Genomic DNA, 19944 nt, shown 5'->3' on the forward strand with positions numbered 1-19944 from the left:
TTGTGTTATGTCTCTCATGTGCTAATAACTTCCAATAATCTGATGGCCTCGGCGCCTTTTGATGTGACTCTGGCTCAATCTGCTTTAGCGGCCTGCTGTGAGGATGGTTTCATTTGCAGCAAGGGATGAAAGACTTCCTAATCGAATTTCAAATTTGGAATTTCTATTTACAATGTGGGTTTTTTTGTTTCGTTTTGATCACGGTTCTGACAGAGTTCCCCGCCGTCAATGCTGTGCAATGTACAATGTACAAAAAATATATATTTGCATTTTGACTTTGGGGCCACCGAAGCGCAAATCCAATTTCTCGCTCCGACTCGTCAGATCTCAAAGTTCACCGCAAGTTTTCCCTGCGGAAGAACTGTCAAGCTTCGCCAGGCTGCAGCCAAACAGCTCTCTTTTATTTGTATTTTATTTCTATATTTTAAAAAGACTTGTACAGATATTTTGTTCAATATTTTCCCATATTTTTAATATTACTAATAATTCTGCCCGCCTGCCCTGCCTTGAATTGTTTTTATTGTGGAGACTAGTGGATCTATCGATCTAGCTATCTATCTATCTATCTATCTAGCTATCTATCTATCTATCTATCTAGCTAGCTAGCTAGCTAGCTATGTAGCTAGCCAGCTAGCTAGCTATGTAGCTAGCCAGCTAGCTAGCTATGTAGCTAGCCAGCTAGCTAGCTATGTAGCTAGCCAGCTAGCTAGCTATGTAGCTAGCCAGCTAGCTAGCTATGTAGCTAGCCAGCTAGCTAGCTATGTAGCTAGCCAGCTAGCTAGCTAGCTATCAGATAGATTGCACGTTATGAGGCAATTGCGTCGGATAACCGCTGATTCAAACGAAATCCCTCACCAGGCACAAGTGTCGGTCAAAAATGATTTTTTATAAGGTGTATTTTAACATGGAGTGTTTTTTGTACTGTTTGTCATTGAGCAAGTCTTCCTAATATTTTGACCACTGGCTATGTGCAACTTGATCCTAAAGTATGTTTTGAGCAAAACTGGAGAAGAATATGCCCTTTTTGTACTGTTGTGTGTGCCTGTGTATGTGTGTGTGTTGCAGTGAGTCAGAATGAGATGTTCCATTTCGTGTCTTGCGCAAAGTGCATGTGTGTCCGCATGTGCATGAGCACCTTTGCCTTTGGTGACAGCTTTGGAGGGCAGAAGGAGTGTGAGCGCGCGTGTGCGTGCCTGTGTGTCTTTTATTCATATTATTCACATTCGGCAGGAAAGCGGGCCCAGTCTGACAGTTGGGCGCCCAAGGCCTAAAGTGTACCTCCGTTGTTGCCCAATATGGCACACCTGGATCTGCACTGGCGCCCGCCCGTGTCTTCCGCGAGCCCGTTAGCGTGCTAATAATATCCTGCAAATCACACGGCAGCTCCATTCATCCCGATGACTCGACACGAGCGGCGGCACGGACGAGGATTAGCAACGACTTCATTCACCGAGGATGAAATAATCCCAAATATGCATAATTAGCACCTGGCTCCCTATCGCTGTATATGTGGTGAAATGGCATATGGGGGATTAAAGCGGGATTAGAATGCGCATGTTTGAATTTGCATCGCATTTCGGGGCGCTGTGCATTTTTTTACGACACACCACATGTTTATTAGCCAACTTGTTTTATGGTGCTGTGTTTATGGAAGCGTTAATTGCTGTAAACAGCAAACAATGAAAATGGGATTGCCGATAAAAAAAAAGTTGAGGGAGTTTATATGTGCTGCGCTCTTGGAGATAACTCGCATTTTTGTAATGGGAGTGTTTGCTGCCGCTAAAAATAAAACAGCAGTCTAGAATGATAACGGTTATAGAGGAGCACATTGTATTTCAATGGACACATGTTTTCCGTCATTATGTCATCATATGAAAACATATGGCTAAAATTATGACATTTGGGGAAAGCATTTGTTAAATGGCTTTAAATTGATGTGTGACTCATGGATATAGTTGGACTTTTCATTAGAGTTTTTATTTCGTTTTCACTTTAGTTTTTTTTTTTAAATGTAGTTAGTTTGAATTCACTTTTAGAGCAAGTTTGTTAGTTTTTCATTTTTTTAAAGAACTTTCATTTTTATGTTGTTCACCAAAACGTCTTTTCAATTTTAGTTTTAGTTATTTTGTTAGTTTTCATTAAATATAATAACATCGGTGTGACTCTATGTGCTTTTGTAGCAAAAAGATATTTGAAATTGCTAGCGGTTCAGTTGACCCTTGGAAAATGTCATGTCATTGTCATGTTTAATCCTAAAAAGATGTGTTTTTGGTCATTGTTATCATATGAAAAGATATTGCTAAAATGACATTTCTAGAACGCCTTCATTACGGGCTTTAATTTGACCTGTGACTTAATGTGGTTTGTTGCAAAACGTTTTTTGACCCAGTTGAATTTGACCTTGGGGAATCTCAGTTAATGCCCTGTTTTACCTTGAAAAATGATCTTCTCTTCACTGTCCAGTCTAAATGCTTTTGCTTAAAACAACAAAACAAACAATAAACCCCCCAAAACTCGCGTGGCCTCGTTTTTATTTTTCAATAAAATGTAATGTCATTCGTGCATCACATTTAAGGCGCCGCATTCATAATTGTAATTTGCATTGTCATACATATTGTTAGCAGTCTTAGCGAACGTGCGTGTTTGCACATTCATAATGCTAATATGGACTTTAAATTATTCCTGCTGAACACGAGAAAAAAAAAAGATTCCGGTCAAGTTCTGGTGAAAATTCCCATTCCAGAAAGCAACGGGAGCTTGGCATGCTGCGTTCACTGACCGGCCCCTTCCCCCGGCACCCCGACTGTGTGTCAGCGAGAGACTTGACTAACCCATTTATGCAGCTGCATTTGCATCCCGGGAATTGAAGCGAAAGATTTAAATGGCATCAGTCTTGTTATTAAAGCAAAGCAAAGCAAAGCAAAGCAAAGCAAAGCATCAGACAAACAGGGAGGGGCAGCTCGACTCTCTTTGTGCATGTGTGCGCGCGACTTCGCACGTGTGTGTGCGTGTAGCAGCTGCAGCTCTCCGCCTCGATCCACACTGTAGGGGCCATTCTGCTGTCTAAAAGAGCGATGATGAGAGATGACTTAGCGGATCCTCCCATATTACACAGGCACACACGCGCGCATACCACACATTCACACAAACGCAGCGTGGATTGAAACGCAAGGCCACGCCCCCTCTTTCTCCGCACAGTAAACAATAGGCACGCCGCCATTAATTAAAGCTCTGCCCGTGTGCGTTTCGAGACCGGGTCGTGTGTGTCCGTGTCACGGCGGGCTAGAGGGTGTGTTGCCAACCTCACGTTAGCATTAGCATAAAACCGGGATTCCCAAGCAATGATGTGCAGCGGAGTGCACGTGCACCTTTTACCAAACTTTTGAAGCCGTGCCTTGACAGGGTCTTTAACTTTTCTCTGATGTGACAGTTTTTTAGGGTGTGTGCAGCAGGAAGGGCTGCACTACATCTGTCGAGATGTTGAAGGGTGTGCGTGACTGGCTTAAGATTAGCAAAGGCTGTCATAGAAGAAGACAACCTGACTAGCTGGAGCTAAAGTTTATTTTAGGTACGGTGCTGCACCACCGCTTGACTATTATTTTATTGTGTTCTTATTATTAGCATATATTTGCCTTAGGGGTATTAGGTGGTCGACTGGTTAGCACGTCCGCCTCACAGTTCAGAGGTCGTGGGTTCGATCCCGGCCACGGCCTCCCTGTGTGGAGTTTGCATGTTCTCACCGTACCTGCGTGGGTTTTCTCCGGGTACTCCGGTTTCCTCCCACATTGCAAAAACATGCATGGTAAGTTCATTGGACACTCTAAATTGCCCCTAGGTGTGATTGTGAGTGTGGATGTTTGTCTCTGTGTGCCCTGCGAATGGCTGGCAACCAATTCGGGGTGTCCCCCGCCCACTGCCCGTTGACGGCTGGGATTGGCTCCGGCACGTCCGCGACCCTTGTGAGGACAAGCGCTATAGATAATGGATGGAAGGATATTTGCATTATCCCCCCTGTTTTTGCGTGGCAGTCATCCCCTGATTTTCACTTTGTGTGATTTCACTGTATCACAGCTTTTTAAATCATAAATATCTCATTTTGTATCACAGATTTTTTGCTACATTGCAGATTTTGCGGTGATTATTTATCCACACAGACGGTTGCATGCAGACTCACATAGCAATAAGCGTGAGCCGGGAGGAAAGACAATGTAAAAGACAGAGAATGTCCAAAGCTTGGGATCATTTCACACTTATAAAAAATAAGACAGAAATCACAACTGCACTTCTATGGTCAAGTACACATCATTAGCTAATTTTGATATAGCCTACCATAACCAGTTAGCACGAATTGTAAATCCTCCACAGAAGGTCAAGGATCGACACATCACTCTATTAAACCCGTAATAAGCACATTCATTCATCGCTCACTCTCACGTCACTCAACAGGCCAGGCCGTGCCTTTTAAAGCGACACACATTCAAAATCACAGATACGACACGGTAGAACTGTGAGGATGCCGACCGCGAGTATTAAACGAATACGAATATAGAGGCTACTGTATTTGAAATAGTTTTTTACGAGGGTGTGTCCAGAGGTGAGAGAATGCGCCGCCGTTGTCGGGATGTTACAGTGGGTGCGTGGTTGGCTGAAAAACTTTGTCTGGCATCGAAACACACACGCACACATTCACATGTCTAATGAGACGAGCGAGTGCATCCACGGCCGGTTGGAGGCCTCTGTGCTCACACGAGGCTCTCATGCAACATCCCATTCATGAGGCTAACTCATCACAAGGCTGCTATTAGAACATCTGCTCGCTAGTATCCCCCCCCCCCCCCGAAACTACCCCGCGCGATTCCCTTCGTCCTGGGGGTGGGGGGTGGGGGTCTCCTCACTGTACCCGCCCCCAACCAATCCAATCACGCTGCCGCGTTCCCCAACCCCCAGCGCTTCCTCCTCATCCTGGCACATCCATCAAGGACGCTTTTACACCTCGTATGCACTTCCTGTCACTGAGGCTGAATTATGTTCGGTGTCAGCCGGCGTTAGAGGTCACGTATGCTCTCACCCGCTAACTGTAACTCCAGATTTTCAATATTGATATATATTATTGTCTATGAAGCCACTGTGTTAAGAAGCTTACACATTTGGATTTGGATTTTTTTTTTCCTCACTGCTTATCAGCTAAGACTTCATAGGAACTTTTCTCGTTAGCCTTGTTTGGCTTTGGGCCGTTTCTATGCTTTCATTACAGGGGGTGAAATTATGTTGAATTTAACTTGAAATACCGGATGAATTTTAATGTGGACGGCGGCCACACTGAAAATCTGTCACTCTCCTCGCGAGCGCTGGACTCTTTACGATTTAAGTAGCAAGTGGTGTTGATAAACAGCAGTTAAAGTATAAGTACACAATATTATGACAAATGAGTGTCAGAGACAACTTCTTTACATTTTGATGTACTTCTGGCTTCTTCTCTGCCAGATAATGACTACTGGGGCCAATATAAGTCACAAGACAGACGGTTTCACGGTTAGAAATGGTAAACTATGAACCGGCTTGAATTAATGACCCAAAAAGGAGTCGGTCTTAAACTTAAACCCTGTAGACTTAGACCCTATAGAGCATGTATTTCCCCTGCTAAAGATGAGGCTGAATTTGGGGGATGCCAAAGCAAGCAAACAGATTGAGATGCATCATGCATAAATTGCCATGGTACAGAACTGCCATTTCGAACGATAAATTCGTACTGTACCAAACCGGACCAGATTGTGCTACTTCTTAAGTGTCTCTCTTAGAAGGCCTATGTAATCTCCATTCCGTCATGATTGACAAATTTGAGTAATTTGGCTCTCAATGGCAATTTGGCGGCAGACTCGACGCTACAAAAGCAGACCTGCGACATATTTAATCAAAGTTCTTAATAGAATATAAATCCCTCCAACGTCCCCTCAGGGTTTAATACAACAGCATTAATGAGTGACTGATTAACAGCCGCCTCATTAGAACGGGCTCCGATTTAGCACCTGACAATTCACTTTCAGAATAGCGCAACGTCCGGGGCCGCCCCCAAGCTAGCGTGAAATTGGCACTTAGCGCACCGCTAATGTCTGGACGTGTATCGCGGCCGTGGCGATGAGTCAATCAATTAGACGCATGCGTGGCTTCCTGCGGAGATTAATTAGGATTGCGTAATGAAATGTGGCCCGTGCCCTGCGGCGGCGGCGCGCTATTTACGGAAGGCATCTTGGAGGAACGACCGCTGATTTCCAGATGTCATATCGCGTCCTTTGTTGCCAGAAGGACGTCAAGGAGAAGACGTCTCGCTGACTTTATTTGGACAAGGTAGTAAAAGATGGCGACTTAAAAGAAGACTTTAAAAAAAACATGTATAAATGACATAAATGACTGCTCCACTAACAACCCCCCCACTTCAGTGTTGGTGTAGCCAAAGCCTTTAGTCAAATTTCGGCTCGCAGCACAAAGCAAAAAAATACTAAAAAAAAAAAAATCGACTAAACAACAGCTCTTTACGCAAAAAAAATTGTAAATTGGGGTCTAATTCACGAACAAGTCTTAATTGACGCCCATTATAAATGCATTAGGGGAAATATGTTTTTTATTTTAACCCCAAAAATTTGTGAAAAAACAGGGATGAACTGCCATCAAGCATTTTCCACAAAAAACGGACATTGGCTCCCTCACATAAGCAAAAACAAACAAATTTTAGGACTTTCACACCGAGCCCAGCCAAGCAGACAAAGCTGTGCAGTCAATTAGGAATGTTGGCACACACACACTTACACACACAGCGGCTACATGTCCTATTACGGTTCTTTTTGTCGTCGACATGAATTCTTGATAATCTGCGGCTCCCAGAGGAAGTGAATAATTCAGTGAACATAAACAGTGACGCCCACCAGGGTGTCTGCTGCCTGCTGCTGTTGCCCCACCCACTCCGACTAAGTGATGCCGTTAGTAATTCACACCAATGCAGCCAAAGTCGCAGTGGGATTCTCAGCTATGCGTAAATACTCACTGAAAGGCAGAAACATACTTTTTCATTTGTAAAAAAAAAAAATGATAAAAAAATGGCTGTTGGTCAAATGATGCATTGATTTTTGCATTATCAGCCTTATTAAAATATATTGAATTGGGCTTGGAATGAGGAGTCAGAGCAGAGACTTCCAACTCAATAAGATGAATTTTACATTTGTTTTGAGTCCAAGGGAAAAACATTTTTCTAATGATAATATATGCTCAAATAAGGACAACAAATTGGAGGTATAAGCCTCTCAAGATGTTAAATGGGATTTTCCATTTTAAATTTCAAATATATAGACATGTAGATATTACGGTTTCCCTTGAATGAACAAAAAGTATCGATTTGAATTATTTATTTATTTCTTCATTTATTTAATACTTTGAATACCTACAACAAAATCCAGGCAGGTAAGCGGTCTATTATGTGGTGTAGGTAATAATAATAATTGTAATAATTAAGAATGGGCATTTGATCAAATTTCTTTCAGCGCCTGTGGGATGTTTATTCAAAATGAAAAAAAAAAATCAATTTTTTTGATATATTTATATATTTATATTGATTTTAGATTAAAAAATAATGGAAATGTTTTTTTTTTCTTTTCAAATAATTAAAAAAAATCATTTTTAAAATAGTAATTTTTGAAATGCTAATTACCGTAAACAAAAAAAATGGGACGGACAAATTAGTACAGCTATTAATTATTAGGTTATTCATAATTTTTGTATTTATTGTAGGAGGCAGCGATAACTAAGTGTGTTTATCCATATAGGTACAGTATATTGTGGTTAATGAGTTCGTCTTGTCTTATATGTCTTATAAAAAAAAAAAAATTATGGTACAGTATATTCATAATGTATTTTCTATTTAGTATTTTTGCCTTAATAGCAGTTACCTACTTTTCTCCAACGGTATTCAATCTGCTACATTGTTAGTGGCGGAAGCTCAGGAGCTTTGACTTCATTTTAATTTTTCAATTAAAAAGCAGTCATTCAAAGATGTAACTAGTGCATAAAAAGCAGGTCGAGTCTCTTTTGTGCTACAAATATAAAAAGCAAACATGTCTTTGCTTCTAGAATGCTCCGTCCAACGCCCTGAGCCAGGCAGCCACCCCACGGGAGGTCACGTATCATACGTATGCGCTTCCTTTGCTCTAAATTGTAAACACAACAAGTGTACCGGCGTGGCCCTGACCTTCTTTCTGCACTCACAAAAGCCACAGGGACACGGCTGGTTTACGCCCGGCCAGCCTTGGGAGGAGCAGAGAGGCTATTACGTTTGTCCTCAGACGTTTTTCATGTACCGGTCATCAGCATGCTCACCTCGCTCACTCGAGAGGATAAAGAGGGGGACTCGGGCAAAGCTTTATTCTCATTCATATTCTCATTCAATCTCATTCTTATTCTCATTTCTAACTTTTAAACACTTGTATTAGTTATGGCTCTACATATATATATATATATATATGAATTTTTTAGCTAGTATTTCAAAAGGTGTGTTTGGTGCAAACACAATACTGCTCATCACCAAAATAAGAACATTTCTACAGTGATGCCTCAGTTATTAGCATTAGCCGCCAATTCATCCCTATTGCCACGTGGCACGTCAGTGTTTTCAAAGAGCGCCCTCGCCATCTTCTCGGTGAGTTATTTCACAGAGACCTGTACCACCACTGACTTTTTTGGACTCAAAAGAGATCAAAAGGCGAGCAGCCAGCAAGAAGGAAAAGATTAAAATGGCGAAGCAAAGTCGGCGCCAACATTAACAATTGATTCTCTGTCGCCGCCAAATTCAGCAGATGGCAAGCGAATGAAAACGGAAGCGAGCGATTGAATTTGAGAGCACACGCCGCACACTTGAGAAGAAGGGTGCCGAAAGGAGGGCCGCCAAGGCTTTCAATATGTCACAGCCTACGGTTCCTGTGCAACTTTAATCATCCCACTCAGCTGACATGTTTGTTGCACAAAACAAAAAGTGTTTTCACTCATATTTAGGGGTGGCATTTGAGGGGCCCAATGGGAACCCAATAATTAGGGCCCTTCGCATCCATGTACTGCATTGCGCTGACAAGAGTTTTAACGCACCACAACATAGGCGCTATTTAGCATTAGCATTAAGCTAGTGGACTGAAACGCTATGCTATGTGGTTGTTTTACATACAACTAATGTAATTCTCTTTGTTTTATGTTTAGTTTGACAGTAATCTTCAACAGAGAGTGTCACTTCAGCTTGAAGTCTCTTTTTAGAAGAATTTTTTGCTTTTTGCTAAACTGCTGCCACTGTATTCACTTGTGGAGATACTGTATAGCATTAAACTGTTTTTCACCCTTTTCTTTTTTTTCATGATTTTCAGGGTGTGGCTTAAACGCGGTCCAGTAACGCACTTGGGCCCTGACATGAGTCGCCCTTCCATCACTACATAAGATCTGGTGCAATTGTGTTGTGCAGCTAGCTAGCTAGCTAGCTACACTTACACTCTGAAAATTAATCTTGATAGATTAAGCATTTTGATCTTTTTCAAGCGGGTGAATAAAAACTAAAACAATAACTGCTACAAATAGAACTAAACTTTCCTAATCCGTTTTTACGAGACTCTGGTGGCCCCAGGAAATCTCGGGGCCCCAGCCTATTGCCTGTGTTTGACTCATGGTAAATCCGCCCCTGCTCAAATGTAATCCTAACAGCACAACAAGTGTGACTAAGATCATCACAGAGGTTTTTAAGGACAACCTTTTATTTTTTAGCATCTGAATAAAAGTCCCCTGGAGAAACAAGGCGCTGTAAACTCTGGATAAATCCATTCCGGCCTGCGGAAAAAATCCTTAAAGCGTGTTTACAGCAAACGCCTCGTGAAATGCACCCCGGCACGCTCTTGAGACACCACAGCCTGTTTATCTTAGTTAGCCTGTTATCTCAGGGTTCCACTAAGACCGCATAAAACATCTTCACAGGAGGGAATGGCAGCAACAGAAATACCAAATAATGATTAAATTTGAAAAAAAGTAACCAAATAAAATAACATTTCAAACATCCGACAATACAAAAGAAATAGATTAATAAGTAAAAATGAATAAATGAAATAATTGAAACATAATAATAAAGCTTACCTAGTTACATAATCATTACATGACATCTTAACGCACGGTGAAAAAAAGGTTAAAAAACAGTCAAATCAATAATACTAAATTATAAAACTGCAATGGAGAGTGCGAGTGGTGGTATGCATGGTGAGCAGAGAACGATTATAAGGGTGGGGTCTTTCTAGTGAGTGTTTTATAGATAAATACGGACGAGTGGATTTGTCTGCGTGAGTGAAGAGAGGGGGATCTAAACAGGTTGCCAAAAACTGGAGATAAGTCAATTTGGTCCCGTTGAGCCTGGGAATAGAAAAGCGCATCATTGCATCACGCACGCACCACCAGGCCCGACACAACAATATGCATAAAGATGCTATTTCAAGTGAGGCCTTAAGCACGCATATGTCAAACTCATCCGTTGCTCCTTTCTGTTGTTTTTTAGCTTTGTTTTGTTTCGCGCATAAAGTCTCATATTATTATTATTAGGCCGCCGGCTCGCACGAGAGCATCTGCGCTCGCCCCCCCGGCCCGGCGGCCTTTTTGTCCGAGCCATCGCACAAGGGAGGGCCTCAGTTCGCATCGTCTTGACGCCTCGTGGCCACGGAAAACCGCTCATGTATGAACATGACTTTGTTTAGCCGTGACTGCGGGACAAAAAACAGAGGTGAAGAAGAGGAGAAGGTTGAAGAGGAGGAGGGTTGTCCAGGGAGACAAGGCGCATGCTGATGATGTAACAGGCTGAAGACAAATGAAGCAACCGGCTACTTGTCAAAGCAGCGCTTCAGTTTTTGCACTTTGGCTTGCGGATGTGACTGGCTGCGAACAAATCACTAAGCAAGGGGGCTGCCCTTTTCCAAACAGATTCTTTGACAGTTTCAGCTTGAATCATTCGTCAGTGGAGGAATTTAAGTTCAAGTGACAAGATATTTATACAGTGGTGCCTTGAGATATGAGATTAAGTAATCATCTTTCCCAACTCAAATGAATGGAAATGCCATGAAAACAAAAGTAGCAGTCTATAATAGTGTATTAAATTTACAGAGAGAACAAAATCGGCCAGGAAAATTGGGGGGTTGGGGGCGCAGGTTTGAATGTCATTCTTTTTGTCATATGTTGTAATGTGTTCATGTGTAAAAAAAACAAAAAAAGACAAAAATCGACAAAAAAAAAAATCTGCCGATTAATCGTCACGCTAGTAAAAATACATAATGTTGTGACATCAGTTGTATTAAAACAAAATCATAATTGTAGGAGGAAAAAGTCATGATATTACAGAGTCATATTTTTTTAGCTTTTTTTTTCAGAACAAAAAAAATCGCAATGATAAAAGAAGGAGTCATTATATTATAGGGGAAAAAAAATACTTAACATAAAAAATTGTTAAAACATTAAGTTCGAGCAAAGCCAAACCGACATCCGGAGGGACATTTCCGTACTAAAATGCATAAACATACGAGGACGTCTGGGTTATGCTGTATATGGAACGGGACGAAAATAACCTCAGCGTACACTTGTGTGCGTGTGTGTTTTTTCCTTGCTATTTTTATGGGTGCAACCCCCCCCCCTTGTAGACGCTTCATTGAGTAGAATTAGCGAGACATGTAAAGAGCTGCCGGCATTTACGGTGACGCCGCACGTGCGTCGCAGACCCAGCCAATTAGAAAGCCCGGACGCCGTCAATAGTCGAGTGTTTACGTTTGGGCTGAATGATGACGTGTGACCCAGAAATAGAGGTCGTGACCTTTCCGAGTGAGGAGAAGCAGAGGGGGCTGTTGGGGGGGGGGGTCCAACACGGAGCTGATGAAATGGGAATAATGTGTGCATTCGCTAGCAGTGACTCACCAAAGCGCGCGCTGCAAAAACAGCCAAATTTTGTTCTCTCTCCGCATGGAAAGTCCACGTTCCGTGCGTTTGTGCACTCGGTGTGCGGCTACTTTGGTGTGACTGTGTGCACCCACGTGTGCGGACCCCCAACCCCTCCCTCACCCTTACCCCCATGTGAGACGACGCGGCGGCAAGGCAGTGACAAGGTGTCGGCCCCGCGGCCTTTGAACTTGACTGCTCGGTTCCGCCGGGAGGCTGACGGTAAGCGAGGGGGACGGGAGGGTAAATCCCGCCCATCCTCCACATGTGGACCAATCGGGTGGAAGCGATGGGTGTCAGCCTCAACCATCCTCAAAACAGAATTAAACGTCTTAAAAGGAAAGGAGCCATATTTGGGAACTCCAGCAAATACAATTTATGGTGGGATCATAATAATAATAATAATAATAATAATAACTTAGTGAGTTAGTAAGATGTCATTTTTTTGTGGAGGACAAAGAATATATGCCTGTGAGGATGTTATGCTATCAGTTAAAAACGACTATGGATGCTAAATAGACTCATTTTCCCTGTCGCCGGAATGCACCCCGCTAGCAGCATGGCCACTACACGCTCATACCAATGTGTCGTTGCTATTTTCTAACGTAAAAATGTTGTCTCTGAGTCATTGCACTGACAATTTGACCTCCTGTGAGCATTAAAACTGCCATAAATTGTATTATGAGGACATTAAAACGAGTGTAAAAAATGTTACGAGTGTCTTTAACGAGTGTTGTAGAATCCCCCCAACATTTCCCTTTGATTAACTTTTGTTTATCGTTTCGAAAATACTCCGCCTACGCTGTTAGAGAGAAATCCATCCGTTTTGCAGACTTCTTAATGGCAGTGCCTCGGAGTAGTCGTATCGCCTGAACAATTTTAGAGTGTGAGTGTTTTCAAACGGAGGTGTGAGTAAGTCACATTTGTGCATGTCAAGTCTAAAGTCTCAACTTCAATTTTCAATTAAGTCCCAAGTAGGGCTGGCTGATAATGGAAAAAAAAAATCATCATCAAGATTATTATATTATTCGTATATATATTCGAATATTTGTTATTTGAAGGACTATCACTCCCAGAACTCAGTGATAATTTTCATTTCAATGCGATTTTACATTGACTGCATCCATTGGCACACTTGCGATTGCTACGCAAGCAACAAGGTGCATTCAGGGTGCTGTCACGTTATAGGAACTTGCAAATACACACCACACATAGTCGTTTTTCTTTGATTTGAATGTTTTTATGATCACGAGAAGCCAAACTGGAAATCACGATTAAATTTCAATTAGTTGCCCAGCCCTAAGCCTAAATTACTGTGGCAAAAATCAAGCAAGTCAAGTCATTACTTCGCTTAAGCAAGTCGTAAATCAAGTCTTACAATCTTGCGCAGTCACGACATATATTCCCACATTAACTGCTGTCTACTGACTGCGGCTGTGGAGCAAATAAAGTTCATTGTCGTCCATGCTCGACCCTGAATGAAAGACCTCACTCATGCTCGCCTGTCACGTTGTGGTTCCGCCCCCCTCAGGCCCCCAAGGGGAAGTGGCATAAGACCTGTCACCCCGCATCACGGCGATGGCCCGAGCCAGTATGTAAATGTGTCAGCGTTCGCCAACTCACGAGTTGGGACATATCGCTTTGAATATGCGTGCTCGACAATGACTGGAGCGTAAACACGGGATTCACTGCATCCGGCACGGGCGCGTGCGTGCGCTGCGTATGTACGTCTGAGTCCATCCCGCTACGTTACAGTGACATTCCCAGTGGGAAGGTGCCTGCCGCGCAAACTGCTTTCATTTGCTACAACGCCCATTTTGGACTTCATGAGCCAAGCCTAGGTGACATGCTGCCTCATCTGCACGCACTCAGCATTTTAGCGTCAGCGTGAAACGGGCTTCGCGGGTGGAGTTAGCAAGTCAAGATGAACACGGTTTAAGTTTGTGATTTTCGCTCAAGGTGCAAGAGGTCCTGGATTCGAATTCCAGATGACCTTGAAAGCCTTAATTTAAGATTCAACCTTCCATTGCCAATTGGTAGCTCACATCAAAAAGCGGTGAGAAAGGGGCTTCGGTGGTGAAATTAGCATATAAGCAGGTGCTTGTTTGTCTAGGTTCTCGCTTAGGGTGTGAGAGGTCTGGCGTTAAAATTGTGGACAAGCCCATCCTTCATATTTTATTGAAAGGGGAAGTCACCCCAAACAGATTTTTTTCAACAATATGTTCTATGCAGGCCCAATACTTGCGTTTGTGGAATAAGAGTGAATCCACTCGTTTTCAGCCATCTGTGGGGGCGGCCATTTTGTCACTTCTGTCAACTGAAAATGACATCACAGTTGCTCAGGGCGCAGGTAACAACCAATCACAGCTCACCTGTTTTCTGAAGCTGAGCCGTGATTGGTCGTTACCTGAGCCCTGAGTAGTTGTGATGTCATTTTCAGTCGACATAAAATGACAAAATGGCCGCCCTCTGAGATGGCTAAAAACGGGTGGGTTTTGCTGCTTAACTCATATTCCACAAACGCAATATTAATCAGAATGGCGTGTTTCAACTAGTGGGTCTGCTGGGAACATATTCTTGAAAAAAATATGTTTGGGTTGATTTCCATTTGAAGGATTTTAAGCCTTTTTTAAATACAGTATGAAAGGGCTAATACTGCTGAAATTAGCTTGTGAGGGGGCACGCTCGTGGGGGGGGGGGGGGGGGGGGGGGGGGCTCGGAGTCATCCATAGTCACTGACAATGTAACGCTCAAACGGAGGACTTTGTAATGATCGACTTTATAAGAACAGAACTGCCACCTGCTTTGAAGTGATGTCAGGACAGACCCCAGTAGCTTTCCTTTCACAACAACATTCATCTACTAATTTAACTCTTTTTATCCTCTAGATGAAACTACCGTGCCAGATCATTTGTTTATTCCAGAAATATTCCCCACCAGCCAACCCAACTCCCTCTTTGAAACCAGATTTTTCAGATGTGGACTTTTTAGAAGTACGATCTTTATTTCTACTCTTTACTTTGTAAAAACGGGCTCATTACATTTCATTTACCTCTGTGGAAGACAGAACGCAAAAAAGACAAGTAGCTCGCTGTGACAAGACGAAAGCCACAAGAACACCGCGTGATTCTAAGCGATGACTTTAGGCCCCGAAAGTGGGCGCCTGTTTACAGCGTGACGTCTTCACGGCTGTTGAGGTGGTTAGCCGGCCAGAAGCGTCGAGCGCCATCCCCTCTGCTGCCGCTCTAATGTGGCGCGCAGCAACTGGCAAACCCGAAAAGGGTTTGAGCGACGCACAGTCAGAGGGAATCCAGACTCGTTGGCAGGAATCTAAACGGCGTTTCCCCTCAGCAAGTCGCACTCTGAGGATTAACACTGGCTGCGTGCGCGCGTCTGCCAAAACAGATATAAACATAATACCTTGATATTGCACATTGCTCGACGCCCTGTTTAAACATATACTGGAAACGCGTATAAAGTGCAGCGGGAGGTACTGCGGGCGCCTCGCCAACTGCTCCTTCAGGGATGGTGGCATCATTAAATGTTGACAAATTCACACTAACTTGCCCTTATTTTACCCTCCGTTTTTGGCCGGGACCTAGCTGATGTTAGCTTCGAAGGTTTCAAAATCAAGGTAGCACTTACATGGTGGTTCACATATATCGTTTGAGTCTGTGTAAATCTGAAAGAAGAACGAAACAGGAAGTACTTTGCTAATCCTGCTTTTTACGTCAACATAAAGCTCTGGCTGTAGGTTCATTTTGTGATGTACAGTACATCTTTGACCGTGATTATTGATGTGTATTGCTAAATGATAAATTAGATTGCTTAGTTTAGAATTAACTGGATTTGCAATTTGGATAATGGATGGATGGATTACACTGTGCAATATTTTTGTGTTGTCCATTGCGCTAGTGCTCTCTTAATACATTACATGTTTAAACGGATTCGTATTATGTTAAAAGTGTGTTTAAAGACCTTAAAAAAATTAAGTGTCATAAATATTATAAATAGGGCATTTCTACACATGAGCTATATCATCATCATCATCATCATCATCTGAAGGAACACCTGCCACTCACACACAAAGTGCTGTGATTGGTGTGTAATTGACCCTCCACTGGCTGCACGTGACACATTCCCAACTGCAAAGAAAGAGCAAGTGCATTCAAAGCACCCCACGATAGCGAATAGATGTCGTTGAAGCGTGTCATTGACTTTAAAACGCCTCCTGCGGGCGTGGCGCTAGGCAGCTAGCATCACTGCAAAAGCCTGATTAATTGCATTGTGATTATCTTTTTTTTTTTTTTTTTTTTTTTTAATCAATTACACCATAAATTTGATCCTCGCAATAACGTGGGGACATTTTTCGAGCGCAAATTACAAAAGCAGAAAGTAACATTAATGAAGACATTGCCCCACCCCTTCGCTCCATACAAGATTTAGTCGGCATGCGTTATGCACTTTAAAAGGTTACAACTAAGTCTAATGGGCCTTCAGCCTGACGAAGCGTTGTTAATTGCGCACCCGCCCCCCAAGAGTGTCATTCAGGCTTTTAACTATCAGCAAAATAAAGTCTGGTATTGATTCTCATAAATGGTCACACGTTATTAAGACCCCTCTAAAACATATAAGTAACGTCAAGTCAGGATGAATGTTTATTTATTTATTTTTTTCCATATAGCGTATTTCCTCAAATAGTCTCCTCTTATAGATGCCGTGCTCCAATGAAATGTTGGTAGTGTTGAGGGTGTCGCAAACGCACAAAGACGCAAACTACACGCACACCGAGGCTGCAAGTTAGGAGAAAGGTCGAACAGGAGCACTTTGGCTTCGGCTGTGGTGCTGCCACACACAATCTTGCCCTCATTGCTCTTCAGTGCAGGTGTCCAATGCCCAACCCCCACTTCCCCCTTCCCTTACCTCCCTCCTCCTCACCCAATAAATCGCCGGTGCAGGAGTTGTAACAAAGGTGGGCTAGGTCATCGGGCGACAGAGATGGAGCACTCTGCAGGAATGGTTAATATGACAAATGATCTGGAAGAGCTATGGAGATGAGTGTGACGAGCCGAGGCGTGTATGCACTCCCTGCCATATGATAAGTGGAGGCATGTATGCACTCCATGGCATAATATTGAGGCGAGGTATCTTTTGTATGTGCACAATGTCCTACGATGTGTGAAAGTCTGTATCTGCTACATGCACTCATAATGAGTGGGGAGGTACGTATGCGCTCCATACCTTATGATGTGTGGAGGTATGTATGTGCTCCGTGCCGTAATGATGAGTGGAGGTATATACACCAAGCTCCTTGCAATATTGCGAGTGCGGGTATGTATGAGCTCCAAGTTGTAAAGATGTGTGAAGGTATGTTTAGGCTCTATGCCATACGAAAAGTACGTGTGGGCTCCGTGCTGCAAAAATGACCGGAGGTATCAATGTTATCTTATCGTACGTATGCGCTCCGTGCCATGTGACGAGTGAAGGTATTTATGCAATCCGTACTGTATGAAGAGTGGAATTACGCATGTACGCCATGCTGTAACGGTGTGTGAAGGTTATGTATGCGCTCTGCACGTTTACGATGAGTAAAGCTACGTATGCGTGCAACTTTCCATACGATGAGCGGATGTATGTAGGAATGAAGGTGATGCGTGCTGTAATGAACGGAGGGATCTATGCGCTCTATCTTATAAGATGAGTGAAGGTATGTATGCGCTCCCTGCCATATGATGAACAGAGATATCGATGCGATCTATCTTATATGATGAGTGAAGGTACAGTACGTATGCGCTCCATGCTGAGGATGAACACATCACATCCATCCAGTGTGAGAGCAGCGTAACGGTCCCACTTTCTGGTCACTGGGCCAAATCCAGCACATTTTTGAAAAATGTAATAGATAACGCTCATTTTGTGCAGCGTTGAAGGGGAAAGTCATCATAGTTGATCATAATTCAAAAGCATCCAGCGTGTCATCATGCTGAAGACTGCCAGGTGCAAGTCGCTTCCCCGGTTAACTGCCCTGAATGATGGTGGGATGAAGAAGGCAGCAGGGGGTGGGGCGCTATTGGCTTCATAAAGGGATGGCTTGGTGCAGCTTACAGAAAACGAACGGCAGGAATTGAGCTCGGCTACAACATTAGGGACACTTAACGTGAGATCCAAGACAAGATACGTAAAGACAAAAAAAAAAAAAAATACAATCATAGTTTTAATTGGCGATATCCGAGAGATGCTCATTTAAAAGAATGTTAGCACTGTCTGCATTACGCAAACATATCCGTAATATTTCAAACGAAAAATATTTGCGTTCTTTATTTCTTTCAAGATGCTGCGCCCCCCCCCCCCCCCAACTAAATTCCTCACAGTTTTAAAAACTATATGTAAATAATTAATGTAATCCCTCGCAAATAAATTAATGTTAGGTCTTCATATTTATCCAAACAACAACAACTTCCCCGCAGTTTCTCGGGCTGCTGTGGAGAAGCCCTGATACTTTAAAAAAAACACCTCTTCTCATGTAGCTAAACTAACATTGATACAGTTTAATTCATCATACGAAGAGATATTTTCTCTTATTGATTAAACAAAATATTACAAACAGTAGAATTTGGCTACCTTAATTGCGCAATATGTATTCTTTAGGTGCATGGTTTTATATTTAAAGGTGAAAAATGACATTTGGCTGAACAACTGGCTGGCGTTGTGCGTGCACGAGCACCAATTAAGACGCGCATGCACAGCAGAAGTCACTGGCATTCATTAATGTGTGCAAATGTCACGTAGAAATTATTCATATTCAATTGAAATAAAAATCTGTCATACACATGCAAGCCTTTGTGTGCGCGCCATCGTGTCAAAGGGCGCGTGCACGAGCACATTGAACACACGTTCGGAACAAAAAAAAAAATCTGTGTAATCTAAAAGCCTAAAAATCATTTTCTTAAAAATGATTAGCAAGTGGTTGCTTACCGCTGTATGCGAGTCTGTGAAGATGCTTTAGGATTCAAGAAGCCCGGGAAGAGGAGAACGAGGTTTTTGGACTTGGCTCGGTCCAAACTTGAAGATCTGCCGGACTTTCTCTGTTCGAGTCTTTAATTCTTATTGTTTCATTTTTCTCCCCTCTTCTTTCCTCACAGCCCCTCTCTTCTTTTGTCCATGTCAGCCTTCCTTTACACAATGTGGTCACTATGTGGTCTGCTGCGTAAAAGCGGTGCCACGATCCCCGCGGGCCCGTTCCGTCACAGCGCTGCCGGATGATGGTGATGATGTCCGGGTCATGTTGACGCTCTGAACCGAACCTTCTTCTTTTTATTGACTTCTTTATTTTTGCTCCGTAGGAGGACAGAGCTCTCGCAGCGATCACAGCCGAAATCGGCGCTCACGAGTCGGTCATATGCTTCGATCAGGCTCGCTCACATGCTTGCCACCGTATTGTCTTCCCCGCTGCACGTCCTCCGCGGACCACCGACTCGCCGATCTGTTGATCACCGGAGATCAGCGCTCGGATCCCGTGGAGGGCTGGGCTGGGAGGCGGGGTAGTGGTGGTACTCGGTTGTGGAGGTTCCTCAGCGTGGAATATACGGCAGCCGAACCCGTGGTCCGCTCTTGAGTGACAGCTGAGGAGGGTCGGGTAGTGGGGGTCTCGTAGGCATGCGCGCGCGTCTTGGTGAGAACGAGCACGGCGCGTGCGCATCTGTAACCGTGCGCGCTCCCGATGGGTCAGCATCTGTTTAATAAAGGAACAGAGACCAGTGAATTATATCATGAATTAAATTTTAAGCAAGTGTGACATAGATTACATTAAATTAGATAGATTAGATGGATAGATTAGATAGATTAGATAGATTAGATAGATAGATAGATAGATAGATAGATAGATAGATAGATAGATAGATAGATAGATAGATAGATAGATAGATAGATAGATTTTTTTTTGAAGATTTTGCATGATTTCTG

At 43.1% G+C, this 19944-nt stretch overlaps 1 protein-coding gene across 1 annotated transcript in view; it reads right to left on the bottom strand.

Annotated features, from left to right (window-relative positions):
* Positions 1-19697, bottom strand: part of gjc1 (gap junction protein gamma 1) — a 32966-nt gene extending 13269 nt beyond the window's left edge. The window contains exon 1 of the mRNA XM_086055291.1: positions 18958-19697. The gene's annotated coding sequence lies outside the window, so the exon portion shown is untranslated. The remainder of the gene's footprint in view (positions 1-18957) is intronic.
* Positions 19698-19944: the final 247 nt, after the last annotated feature.

The sequence above is a fragment of the Filicampus tigris genome, chromosome 16 (assembly GCF_054856515.1).
Source record: "Filicampus tigris isolate MCC_2025a chromosome 16, RoL_Ftig_1.0, whole genome shotgun sequence".
In the NCBI taxonomy this organism is placed as follows: Eukaryota; Metazoa; Chordata; class Actinopteri; order Syngnathiformes; family Syngnathidae; genus Filicampus; species Filicampus tigris.